This window comes from Zingiber officinale, chromosome 8A, assembly GCF_018446385.1.
Source record: "Zingiber officinale cultivar Zhangliang chromosome 8A, Zo_v1.1, whole genome shotgun sequence".
Classification (NCBI taxonomy): Eukaryota; Viridiplantae; Streptophyta; class Magnoliopsida; order Zingiberales; family Zingiberaceae; genus Zingiber; species Zingiber officinale.
Genome location: NC_056000.1, coordinates 58,388,437 through 58,401,578, shown reverse-complemented (window position 1 = coordinate 58,401,578; position 13,142 = coordinate 58,388,437). Strand labels below are relative to the sequence as shown.

The 13,142-nt window shown below is 32.0% G+C and overlaps 1 pseudogene; it reads left to right on the top strand.

The window, feature by feature from the left end:
- The first annotated feature begins 6,748 nt into the window (after window positions 1-6,748).
- Window positions 6,749-6,926, top strand: LOC122013053 (annotated as a pseudogene).
- The last annotated feature ends 6,216 nt before the right edge of the window (window positions 6,927-13,142 follow it).

Below are 13,142 nucleotides of genomic sequence, written 5' to 3'. Positions count from 1 at the left end.
TCTTGATTATCCATCCAACGTTATCAACCAAAACCTTATTTGATTTTGGTAGTTGATGATTCCTAAGTTATGATAGAATCCTGACACATCAGCAATTTGGGCATATAGTCCGGAATCAGAAAACCCCATAAACCTGGGGTTTTCCTTGATTCCCTGATTAACCAAAAATTTAAGACAATATTACCCTTCACTATTTACCCTTTGTGACAAAAATAACCTTATAGATTTATCAAATTTCAATCTACCCTCGAGTATAATCAAACCCTCCCGATTCTCCTCTCGCGAACATGCACAGAAACCCGCCGCCCCTCCCTCTCGCAAACACGCATGGAAACCCTAGCCTTTCGTCGCTCCTCTCGCGAACAACACCAAAACCCTAGCCTTTCGCCGCTCCTCCTCTCGTGAACAGCACCAAAACCCTAGCCTTTCGTCGCTCCTCCTCTCGCGAACATGCACGAGCTTTTCCCTCTCGCAACGACCTAGCACCGGTTCTCCGCGACGATCCTCCCCCTCGCGCACACGAAGCTCAGGCCTTCTAGCGGCGTTTCTCTGCGACGATCCCGACTCGGCTTCTTGGAAAAGGTATGATCTTATACACTGTTAGCAATTGTTGCATCGTGATTTGGTCAATTTGAACTGATCTTATACATTGCTAGAACTGATCAACTTTGATTTGGTCAATTTGTCGTCCCATAGTTTGTCATCTATGGGTTACCCTTTTGTTTTAGGTTCTGTTTAGTTTTTGGTTTGTTCTTGATATTTAGTTGATGTTTAGTTTTTATTTAGCTCTTGTTTAGATCTTGTCAGTTAGGTCTTGTCGGTTAGGTCTTGGTTAGGTATTGTAGTAAGCACATTTCTTCACAAAAAGAGTCATCCAAAGCCGTAGCACTCTTGGTTGCTGCTTCTGTGACAGCAATTGCATCTTCCTTTAGGCAATCAAGTTCATTGTTTGCACCCTGCTTCAACATAAGTTTTCATATGTTCATTCCAGTTAGCATCAATTATCCTACTGATGTTGTTTGAAGTCTATTCTGGTTATATGTAACCCCCACTTGTCAGCTGCAGACTATCTTGAGACTTCTCTGATTTTTAAACAACAACTAAAATTTCTTGTTTAGTTGATGTTTAGTACTTGTTTTGTGCTGTTTAGTTCTTGTTTAGTTTTTGTTTGGTTCTTGCAACTTGTAAGTTGAACCTACAAACTCTCTTTCAACTATTTAGTTTTTGTTGTAACTTGCTGTTTACAATTTGAAATTTTCTACCATGCTAATTTATTATTTAGTTCATTGTCCTAATTACATGATAGGTTGATATGGCTCAGTTAGCAGTACGACAGGAGATGAAAATGATTTCTGTACTTATTATGCACATGAAGGTGATGGAAAGCAAGTTATTTATGCTCTTATCGTTGGCAATGGTCTTAGCTATTAAGAGGAGGAGTGCTAGATTGAGGAGGAGCATATCATATGCTTATCATGCATTGTCTAGATATAATATTAGGTCTATAAACATAAATGAGATGGCTTTTGATAGTGATCGACAATGTATTGATAACTGTAGGATGGATAGAAGGTCTTTAAGCAAACTTTGTTATTTGCTAACGACGCGTGGAAAATTGAAAGGAAATAAAAATATGTCAATTAATGAACTTGTAATATCTTTTCTTCACATTATTGCACATAATGTGAAGAATAGGGTCCTAAAACGGCAAACAGCTAGATCCGGCGAGACAATTAGTATGCAATTTCATTTAGTTTTGAACTCTATTCTGCGGTTACACAACATTTTACTTAAGAAGCCAGAACCAATCCCAGAAAATTGCACTGATGACAGGTGAAAATGGTTCAAGGTACAAGTATATGATTTCTATACATTTTTTTTATTAATCAATTTAATGTACATAATAAAATTAAATTGATTTTATAATACTTCTTTGAGTGTAGGGTTATTTGGGAGCATTAGATGGGACTTATATTAATGTCAATGTGCCAGCAAATGATAAACCTAGGTATCGATCAAACCAGAAAAGGTGAAATTGCAACTAATGTTTTGGATGTATGCACACCGAACATGCAATTTAGCTATGTCCTACCGGGTTGGGAAGAATCTGCGGCAGATGGTAGAGTCTTAAGGGATGCTATAGTAGGAGGAATGGCCTGAAGATTCCTCAAGGTAATTAAGTTGTAATTATTGTAAAATAATAGTCACTTGTAATATATTTAACAAATATTTGGTTTATATATCCAATTTTTATATATATATATACTTGTTCACTCGTAATATATATATAGGTTGTTATTATTTGTGTGATGTTGGATACACAAATGGGGAAGGGTTCTTGGCACCATATAGAGGTCAAATGTACCACTTAACTGAATGGAGGCAAGGTTGCCAACCAGCGACAGCCAAAGAATACTTTAACATGAAGCATTCCCAAGCAAGAAATTGCATTGAGAGGTGTTTTGGCATTTTGAAAGCTAGATGGACTATATTGAGAGATAAGTCATTTTATTTTGTTAAGACTCAATGTAGAATTATTTCTGCTTGTTGTATTCTCCATAATTTCATAAGATATGAAATGACAATTGATCTGATAGAGACTGAGCTTGATGTCCTTGATTCAAATTAAAGTGGTGGTGGTGGTGGTGGTGGTGGTGGTGGTGATGATGATGATGATGATGATGATGATCTGATTAGGCATTGTGAGACCAGTTCTGCTTGGACTAAATGAAGAGACAAGCTTGCAGATGATATGTTCACGAGCTGGCAGTCATCAATTAATTAAATTTAATATTCTTTCTTGAAATTTAGGTTTCATTTCCATGTACTGAACTTTTTAATTATGTTGTATTTGGGTTTATTATCCATTTGAATCATTTGAACAATATGATTGTTTATGCATTTTATGTATTATTCATTTGAACAATTTGATTATGATTTGTGCAAGAACAATTTATTATTTGAATGGTTTAATTTCAGTTTTCAATGGAAGGAAAGAGTCAAAAGATGCTAAATGTAGTTGAAAACGTAGAAAGTTCAATGCCATCGAAGTTCAAAAGAAAAACTCAAAGTACCAAACGCTTATGGACAAAATAAGAGGATGCTGCATTGGTTGATTGCCTTGTTGAGTTGAGTAAAGATTCAGCTTGGAAGAGCAAGAATGGTTTTCGAACTGGGTACTTGGTGCATTTGGAGAAACTCATGGCTGCTAAGTTGTCATCAAGTAGTTTGAAGGCTACTCCTCATATTGAGTCAAGATACAAGCTACTAAAGAGACAGTTTTATGCTATCATCGAGATGTTGAATCATATAGTGGATTTGGGTGGAATGATGTTGAGAAGTGTATTACTACAACAAAAGATGTCTTTGATGATTGGGTTAAGGTAACTTTTTCTACTTTGTGTATTTCCATTTCTTTGATAACTATGGGTTTTTTTTTTTTTTGCTAATGATATGTTTTTAATTTCGAGTCATCCAGCTGCTATTGGGTTAAGGAACAAAGAGTTTCCCCACCTTGATGACTTGATGTTTGTGTGGGGGAAAGATCATGCCACAGGAGCTAATGCAAAAACCCCTGCTGATGCAGTAGAAGAGATAAATTTATGCGATGAAGAGGTCGACACGTCTAATGCAGAAATATTTGCTGAATGTTACAAAGGTGAAGAATCTAATGATGCCAACCAAGCAATAAGGAAATCTGAGACTCTGGATTCATCAATTTGTCCATCAAACAAGAAGCCAACCACTAAAAAGAGAAAAGGAAAGGCTGATGATGATTTAGATGACTTGGTGGGAGAGATTCACAAGTATGTTATTGCTGTTACTAAGGATAATGAGGAGATGAAGGGAATTTCCACATACTTCAAGAAACAAACTGACAGTGGTGATAGGAAAATGAAGATATATGATGAGCTAATAGAACTTTCTAAATTCTCTGAGCAAGAAATTATGGATGTCGGAGAGCATATTCTCAAGGATGAACACAAGATTGACAATTTCTTTGCATTGCCAAAGGCATTTATTTAGGAGAAATTATGTGATAAAGCAGCTCAATGAGATCCATCCAAAATGAATTAAATATTTGAATTAGGTTCTTGGTACTTATGTTTTGATATACTTTGGATTGAACTTGAATGTATCTTTTTGTTTGGATTGAACTTGGATGTATCTTTTTGTTTGGATTGAACTTGGATGAATTAGGTTCTTGTTCTTGTTTGGATTTATTTGTACCTCCGGGGGAAATTCTGTGGAAATTGTTTGTTTACGAGGTAATTTTTTCTACAAAAAGATAGGAGGAGAAATCAATAAGATTGTGCTTATACATTATAATCTGGTCTTCTTGCAAAACATTTATTTCTGTTATCCAATTCATTCTTTTATCTTGTATGAATAATCTTCTTGGGCATCATTTTAAAGTTTGTATCCTGCAAATATGGTATTTATTGCAGTAGGTGCTATGACATTCGAATGATTTAACTTGTTACTTTGAACCAATAATTTTATGGTTCTTTATTAACCTCCATAGTTCCTAACAGTTACTCATTTATATCATATGCTAATCAGTTCTAAGCTGCACTGCCCTTTCTAGATACGGTGAAAATATTCTGGAAACAAGCAAGAATCCCAATTGGATTGTTACAATGCATACTCAGCAGTTAGTTCTGGTTCTTCGTAATCTACTTAATGATGACATGAAGTAAGCCTTCAAGGAGAAGCTGATGGTTGTTGGTGATCTCATACTTCATATATAAGTTTGTATATGCTCTTACTTCTATGCATATTTTACAAATTAGGATTCTGCTATTGTTGCTTCAATGGAACCCATCACCTTCTCCACTAGATTGAGCATTTTACTAAAATATACAAGTCATGTGGCATTTTACTAAACCTCAAGTGACTTAGTTATAGCTATGTTTTTAGTATTTCAATAGCTTTGTGCCTTCCGATTTTCTACATTATTTGCTTATTGTTTTTGTATGGAAGGAGCTAAACTCTCATATTCCAATGTAAAAATAATGATAATGATGAATTCTTGCAATCACAAGCATCATGCTGATCCTCCAGTCAATTCAGATGAAAATTATTGCATTTGTCATCTTTTCTGAAGCCTATGTGTTTATTTATTTCCTTTAAGTAACTGATGAAAGAATTGTACTGATGTCAGGAATACTTTTCTATTGAAGCTGGGGTAATTAGCTCAGATGAGCACAGTGCAAAGAATGTTGCAGTTAAGAAGGCAAACAAATCGCTTGAAGATGTAAATCCTGTCATTGACAGCATCGCGAGCAGATTAAGAAAGCGAAACATTGGATGAAACATGTTTTTCAAACTGTTTCAGTATCTTGTAGACGTTATTGCACAACTAGGAAATCAGATATTTGAGATAGATGTTTCGATGATTGGCTAATTTTGTGGCCTTTTGAAGTTACACTTGTAATGTCAATTCTGGAAGCATTTCCAGTTCCCTATTTAAATAGAATCGTCTATCAAAGTTTAGGCAGAGAGTGAATTGTACTGTTGTCATATTTGCCGTCATTGCACATTTTGGTATCATCATGAATTTGTAATAGTTCTAAATACAGCTCAGCTACTTGGGTGTAAATTATTTTCTTTCTATTCTTCTTTAACCAAATAGAGTAAAGCAATTATAATTAAAATCAAAAGATATTTTCAATTATTAAAATTATTTTAAAAATACCTTTTATTTAAAAAAAATAAAAAACAATTCAGTATTTATTTATTAATTAAATTAAAATGAATTAAATTATTTTAAAACTATTGCTGCAATAACAATTTCACAATTTTAATTTTTTAACATGATATTGATCAAATTTAAATAACATTTGACCCAGTTATTAAGTAATTTTTTATATATAATATTTTTATCAAATTGATTAAAAAAATAATGTATTTTATAATAAGGTGCATTTTTTTGTTATTTTTTAAAGTAAGAGATATTTAAAATTCTGATAGTTTTTATATTTTAAAAATGGGCCCACTTATTATGACAGCACATCAAAAGGAATATATATATATAAATATTTTAAAGTAAGAGATATTTAAAATTCTGATAGTTTTTATATTTTAAAAATGGGCCCACTTATTATGACAGCGCATCAAAAGGAATATATATATATATATATATATATATATATATATATATATATATATATATATATATATATATATATCACTATTAATAATATAATATTATCATTATTAAATCAAGGGGTAATATAGTAATATATCACATTAGATTATGTACTGAAACCTCCAAACAAACGAGATTTTACTAGATTATCTAAATTGAACCAAACAACCAATGGTTATGTTTTATTCTCTATAACCTTGGTTATGTGATTACTTGGTAATCACATAACTAAGGTTATATACTATAACTTGAACCAAACGCATCCTCAGGATCATGCCTGAATCTCTAACCCAAACTATGGGAACTAAGAACATCCCGGTTAGAGGTAATATTTAACTTATTTTTAAAATAATAAAATTTTACTATTTAATTAAAAATCTAAATCCTTTAATAATTATTTTTAGTAAACTTAAAATTAAATTATTTAATATTTTATTCACATTGAAAATAAATTTAAAACTTATTAGTAATTTTCTCTAATAATTTTTATATTAAAAATTTGTAATATCATGATTTTCTTTAATCTTGAATATTAGAATTGGTATTTATAGACGAAAAAGTTTGTATAAATATATTGGACCAGTAACCTTAAAAAGAATATCTTTCTCGATCCTTTGGTTAAAATCAAGTGTAGTATATGTTCTTATTAGTTTAATATTTAATATAAAAATTAAATTAATTTTTAATAGATGAGAGTATGTTATAATATCTTATTATTGAGGTTCTCGAGCATTACCCATCCGTTACACTATTGTATCAGCCTAACGCACTAATATCAAGTCCAATTATAAGTTTAAGATACTAATTTACTCATATTTCTACATTACATTATACATATAATGTGTGTCTACAATGACTAATATGTCTAATAAATCATATTTACCCTTCATAGTATAAAGCCAAGCATATTTGGCTACAGTCATTTGTTTGCATTGTATTTAGTCAGAGTAGGATATTATTTTTAGGATATTATAATTTAATGTCACATAGTAAAATAATAAGCAGCAGATTTGGATGGGCTTCCATGAGATAACAAAGTAGTTATACATCAAATCTTTATCAGGGTCAGTTTAATTAGTAAGTATATTTAATAATAACTGTGATTGCGAGGTCAAAATTTGACAGACAATTTTCTCACTTCTGAACTTCTGTCCATGTACTTATATATTAATTTAAGTTTTTACTAAACTTTCTCTCAATTGGACCGTTAATATGGTTATATCATGGGAAAATTTACATGCAGTCTTCATTGATAAATATAATTTTGTATACCCTCCCTAATAGAAAAAATCTTTCTTTTCACTCCCTAATCTAATATACTCACATAATTACCCCTGATATTTTAAGTATAAAAAGTCTAAAAATGAATATAAATTCTCTTAAATTCAATACATTAAACTAGAATCTAATATGTTTTCTATCAAATTGAGTATGATTCTTTTTCATCTCAATTGGATGAAAAATATACTAGATTTTCTTTAAATGGTACTCAATTAGATGTAAAATATATTAGATTTTTCTTTAAATGATACTCAATTGGATGAAAAATATAATAGATTTTTTTTTTCAAATGATACTGAATTTAGGAGGAATTATATTAAATAGGGAAAAAGTCGTACTCAATTTAATAGAAAATATACTCTATTCTAGTTTAAAATGTTGAATTTAATAGGAATTATACTCATTTTTAGATTATTTATACCTAAAATATATGAAGGACAATTTTAATTAAAAATATACTCGAATATACTAGATTTTCTTTAAATAATACTCAATTGGATAGAAAATATACTAGATTTTCTTTAAATTATACTCATTTTTGGACCTTTTGTACCTAAAAAAATCTGAATGGCAATTAGGTCACAATATTTACATGAGGGAGTTGAAGCAAATAAAACTTTGCATGCAGAGAGTGAAAATAAAGTTTTTCATGAGTAGGGATTGCATGTAAAATTTAAGTTGTGATTGAAGATTTTTGTCTACTTTACTCTTATATCATGTTAATTAAATATGAAAAAAATGTAAAATTGGACCGTTAACATGGTTGTATCATGTTAACTGAATATAAAAAAATTATAAAAGAGAAATACAAAATAGAGAGAGACTGTATTGTTTTTTAAGGATAAGGATTTGGATATTTCATGTAGCCAAGAACGAGAAGAATTAAAGACAGACGGAAATAGGAAGAAGAAAAAAAAACAGACGACAAAAGTGATTACGTTAGCTTTCAGCGTCCACGATAATCCGTTACAAACTAAACAGATAAAATGATTGAGAAATAAAAGGGATAAGAGGATGATTTGTACTATGTCAGTTCCCCGATTTGATCCTTTATTTATTGGATAATTTATTTACCATCTATCAGCACTTAATTAAATATAAAATTTAAAAATTATTCCCTTTGTTAATTTATTATTGTAAATTAACATGCTTATAGAATATATAAGCCTAAATAATTAATAAAGTCGGGCAAAAAAACAACTGGATAAGAGGAAGCTGAATCACTTATAATTATAGTCATTTGTGATTCTATCATAATTAGTTATGATTTTATCCTAAATTTATCAATTTCTATATTATAGTTTGAGTCGGGATGAAAGACGGGAGGTCGTCGGAAGTAGACAAGTGGCTAGGCTATCGAGCGCTGAGCGAGGGGCAGCTTTTGGATGGTCCCTCCCGACCCAAATTATAACTTGAGGGGATAGGAAAATTCAAGAAGAGATTGTTATCAATTACGACTAGATCATGATTATAATTTGATCACAATTACGGATGATCCAATCTGATGAATTCATAATAAATATAGTACACAATCTCAATAATAATAATAATAATTATTATTTTTATTATTATTATTGTTATTATTATTATTATTATTATTATTATATTAAAAAAATATCAATTTGATATAACCAATATGGAATGTTGATATCAATTAGCATAAGTTAATTGCGACATCGTCATGTTCACGACAAGATCATAATAATCATGACGGATGTGGAGAGGTCGATCGTGACCTCACCTCTCACAACGGTTACAAAGAGGACGATCACAATTTCATTGTGAGTCTACAAGGAGTAAAAGGTGTAAATTTAGATACATGTGATAGATTCATATGGGATTGAAAAATAGTGATACAGGAGGGGCAGACGGCCAAAAGTCAAAAGTACGTGACAGTCAACAGTCAAAGGAAGGAGGAAGTTGGACCACCTCGCGTCATCAGCTGTATAATTTTTGGTCGGTCACAGGCAGGGCAAGTACCCAGATCTGAAACGTAAGACGCAACTTGGACTAGTTATTGACTTGCCCCTGACGAATCGGGTTTCCCTAGCTCTGGCTTTATAGAGGGTTCTGTTGCTTTTACTAAAATAGCTCCCGACCGGCACTTCAATGGTCACATCGTGAAGAAGGAGTCCCTCACCATAGCTTATCCCCTTCATCGAGGCTCAATCTTGATGGTGCCTCCGAGTGGTTATCTCGAGCTGTCTGTAGCTGAACCCAGGCGGGACGGAAAGCGCTAAGCGACAACAATGTCAGGGAATCGTAACCTTCTGCTAGAGAATAACTACCATACGTCAGAGAATATTTCAATGGTATGCTATTACTTGTGAATAGAACCTTCCTTCCATCAATAGGAGGACGTCGTCGTACATCCTCTCTTACCTGACATGCCCTGACATCCGACATTCTCTGACAACGATCAGGCTCTGAAGGTATGCAGCGTCATATAAAAAGAGAGGTCCTCTTCCTTGGCCAGGTACACACACATACGCACTCGTCTTCAACAGTTTTTTTTTATCGTACACTATTTTTTGGGAGAAAAAGACCTGACTTGAGTATCGGAGGGGCATGCATCGATGATTTTTTTCCTGATTTTTTGTCTCTAACGCCTCGTGTGCTTGTCTAAGTGTGTGCAGAGTTCAAATACCACCAGTCATCATACTATAGTCCTGGGAATTTCACGTGGAGGTTTGCTTTTCGGACATGCATACACAGGGTGTGTCAAAGTCGTCTTTCCATCAATACCAACGTCATCTCTTCCAATCTCCATCTGACTCAAATTCTAAACATGATCAAATAGTATTATAAAAAATAATCTTAATCTTAATCCAACACGAATCATAATCGACCTGAAAATTATAAATCTAATCAATTCCAGTAACCCGATCAACCTAATATAATTTTCTTACCATGTAATATTATTCTCTTTAATAAAAATAATTAAATAATAATTTAATAATAATAATAATAATAATAATAAAATTAAAACACAATCTGAATTTCTATAGACAATAAAAATAATTATATTTTATTTTAAATTCAGATCCACTCGGATTAATCCAATTCAACCCAACTAAAAAAGCATATTAAATCATATTTCGGATCCAATCCGAAAACCGATATTTTTGTTGTCAACTCAGATTTTAACACCCCTAGCGGGGAAGATGGTCAGGGCCTTGTTGGCCAGGAGGAGGGATATGATGACATTCCTTCAATTTTATGCCGTCGAACAAAAAAAAAAAAAATCAAATCCGTATATTGATTAGTTTTTTTTAATAGGTAAATAGAAGAGAGTTTATGCCGTCGAACAAAAAAAAAAAAAATCAAATCCGTATATTGATTATTTTTAATAGGTAAATAGAAGAGAGTTTATGCCGTCGAACAAAAAAAAAATCAAATCCGTATATTGATTAGTTTTTTTAATAGGTAAATAGAAGAGAGTTTATGCCGTCAAACAAAAAAAAAAAAAATCAAATCCGTATATTGATTAGTTTTTTTAATAGGTAAATAGAAGAGAGTTTATGCCGTCGAACAAAAAAAAAAAAATCAAATCCGTACATTGATTAGTTTTTTTAATAGGTATAGAAGAGAGTTTATGCCGTCGAACAAAAAAAAAAAATCAAATCCGTATATTGATTAGTTTTTTTAATAGCTAAATAGAAGAGAGTGTCGTGCAATGCATCCTGTCTGCGCTTTGATTAACAGACAAAATAGTCAACTCGACCACGTTCTCTGATGGTTCCCATCTCCCCTCGGAAACGAAGCCATGACCCAATCTGCAATTAGTTTTTTTTTTTTTTTTAAAAAAATTTCTAATTGGTAAGTGGATTAATCTGAAATAATCCATTTAATTTATAAAAATTTCTCATCTACCATTATAAGTAGAAGACTTCTATAATAATCTAATATTTTTATATCTATCATTAATTAAAAAAAATTCAACTTTTAATTAGGGATGAGCATTCAGTTAATTCAGTTTATAAATTAATCGAATTAATTAAAAATTAATTTAGTATTGGCTAACTGAATCAAACTAAAATTTTACTAAAACTAAATTAACCGAATTAATTATTTCAGTTAATATCAAATTAACTAAATTTATTTAAAATAACAATAAAAAAATTTATATAAAATTAATATCAAATTAATCGAATTAACTGAATGCTCACCCTTACTTTTGATTATACTTAGATCAAGTAGAAGTAAACTCATTAAGAGAAAAACTTGAAGTACAAAAATTGTAACGAATATATGTCTTCTAATCATATATTCATAATAAGTTGAGTTGGTATGTGGTGGGATGTTTGTCACATGAGGTTGCGGGGTCGAAACTCAGAGTAGTCGGAGTGCAAATCCCTGATCCCTGTATAACTCACCCCATCTATCACATATCATAAGCATGGGCGGAGCCAGCACGGCCCCGACAACGACAAAAAGATGCTACTGGTCAATAAATCATTCCATAGAAAATTTTATTAAGAGTCCTCCATAGGTTCCCTATTCACTGAACTAATTTTCAATCTTGATATGACCACATTTCTTATTTGTTCAAATCAATATTGAAAAAGAAATCAATAAACGAGCATAGAAAAAGGATACTTAATAACTTCAATGCCTTCCCTAACTTTTTCTGTCGGGTCTTTGAGAATATCAATTTGTCTTGAAGCATTGTTTATTTGTGTTGGCTCGGGACAGTGAATAGACTCGGCCTTATACTGTGAAGATTGATTTTGAAATCATTTAATAAAGTGATGAAACAACTGATTAGAATAAACTTGTTAAAACAATAATTCAATTGTTTGTTTTACTACAAACTCCATAGCATATGTCCATGTCTTCATTTTACAACTAATGTCAACCTACTATAGGGCATAAAAAATTATATATCGTTAAGAAATAGTAGTTATATCAGTATCACGAATGGGGAAGATGCGGATGTACCACAGGGCATTAGGGAAATTATAGGGATGAAGAGGAGTATTTTCGTCATTCGATATATTAGGGCTTTAAGTGAGGAGAAGTATCGTTCACCAGAGGGGGACTTGGGTCTCCCGTCGCCGTGAGGGAGAGGGGGAGAGGGAGGGCTGCCTCCTTCTGCTACCGTTCATTGAATCGGCCGTGCCGCATGAGCCCCATTTCTTCTCCTTCGCTGCTACCTCTCACCTGTTAGGATGTATATTAAAAGCCTAGCTTTTGGTATAAACATTTATTTAGAAATAAGAATCACATTGGTCAAATGTCTACATTTATGATAAATGTAGTTGTTCAATTAATTTATATTGTAGATAGCATGGTGTGTGGTGTCACACATAGAGGATCATATTATCAACACCTTATAAATTATAAACAGTAGCTCACAACTAAGATAAAAAGGAACACACCATTGGAAGGTCGTAGTGTAATTAGGTATTAGTTTATCTTAACTATATAATTACACTAGTACACTTAGAGTGTATTGAGTAGGACCATTAGAGGTCGTGTCTTTTTATACTGACTTTATAAAGGAATAAAAATCTCGGTTATTATGGAAGTGTGTGTTCTTAATCCTAATATAATAACAAGCACATATATTTGATATTTATTTCTTTAATTTATCAATGGGTGAGATTTAGTTCGATAAATCAATAAGCCCGATAAGTTGAGAAATGATATCACTTATAGTGTGTGTTGTTGATTATGGAAGGAAACTGTGTCCTAGTGATCTAGGTTG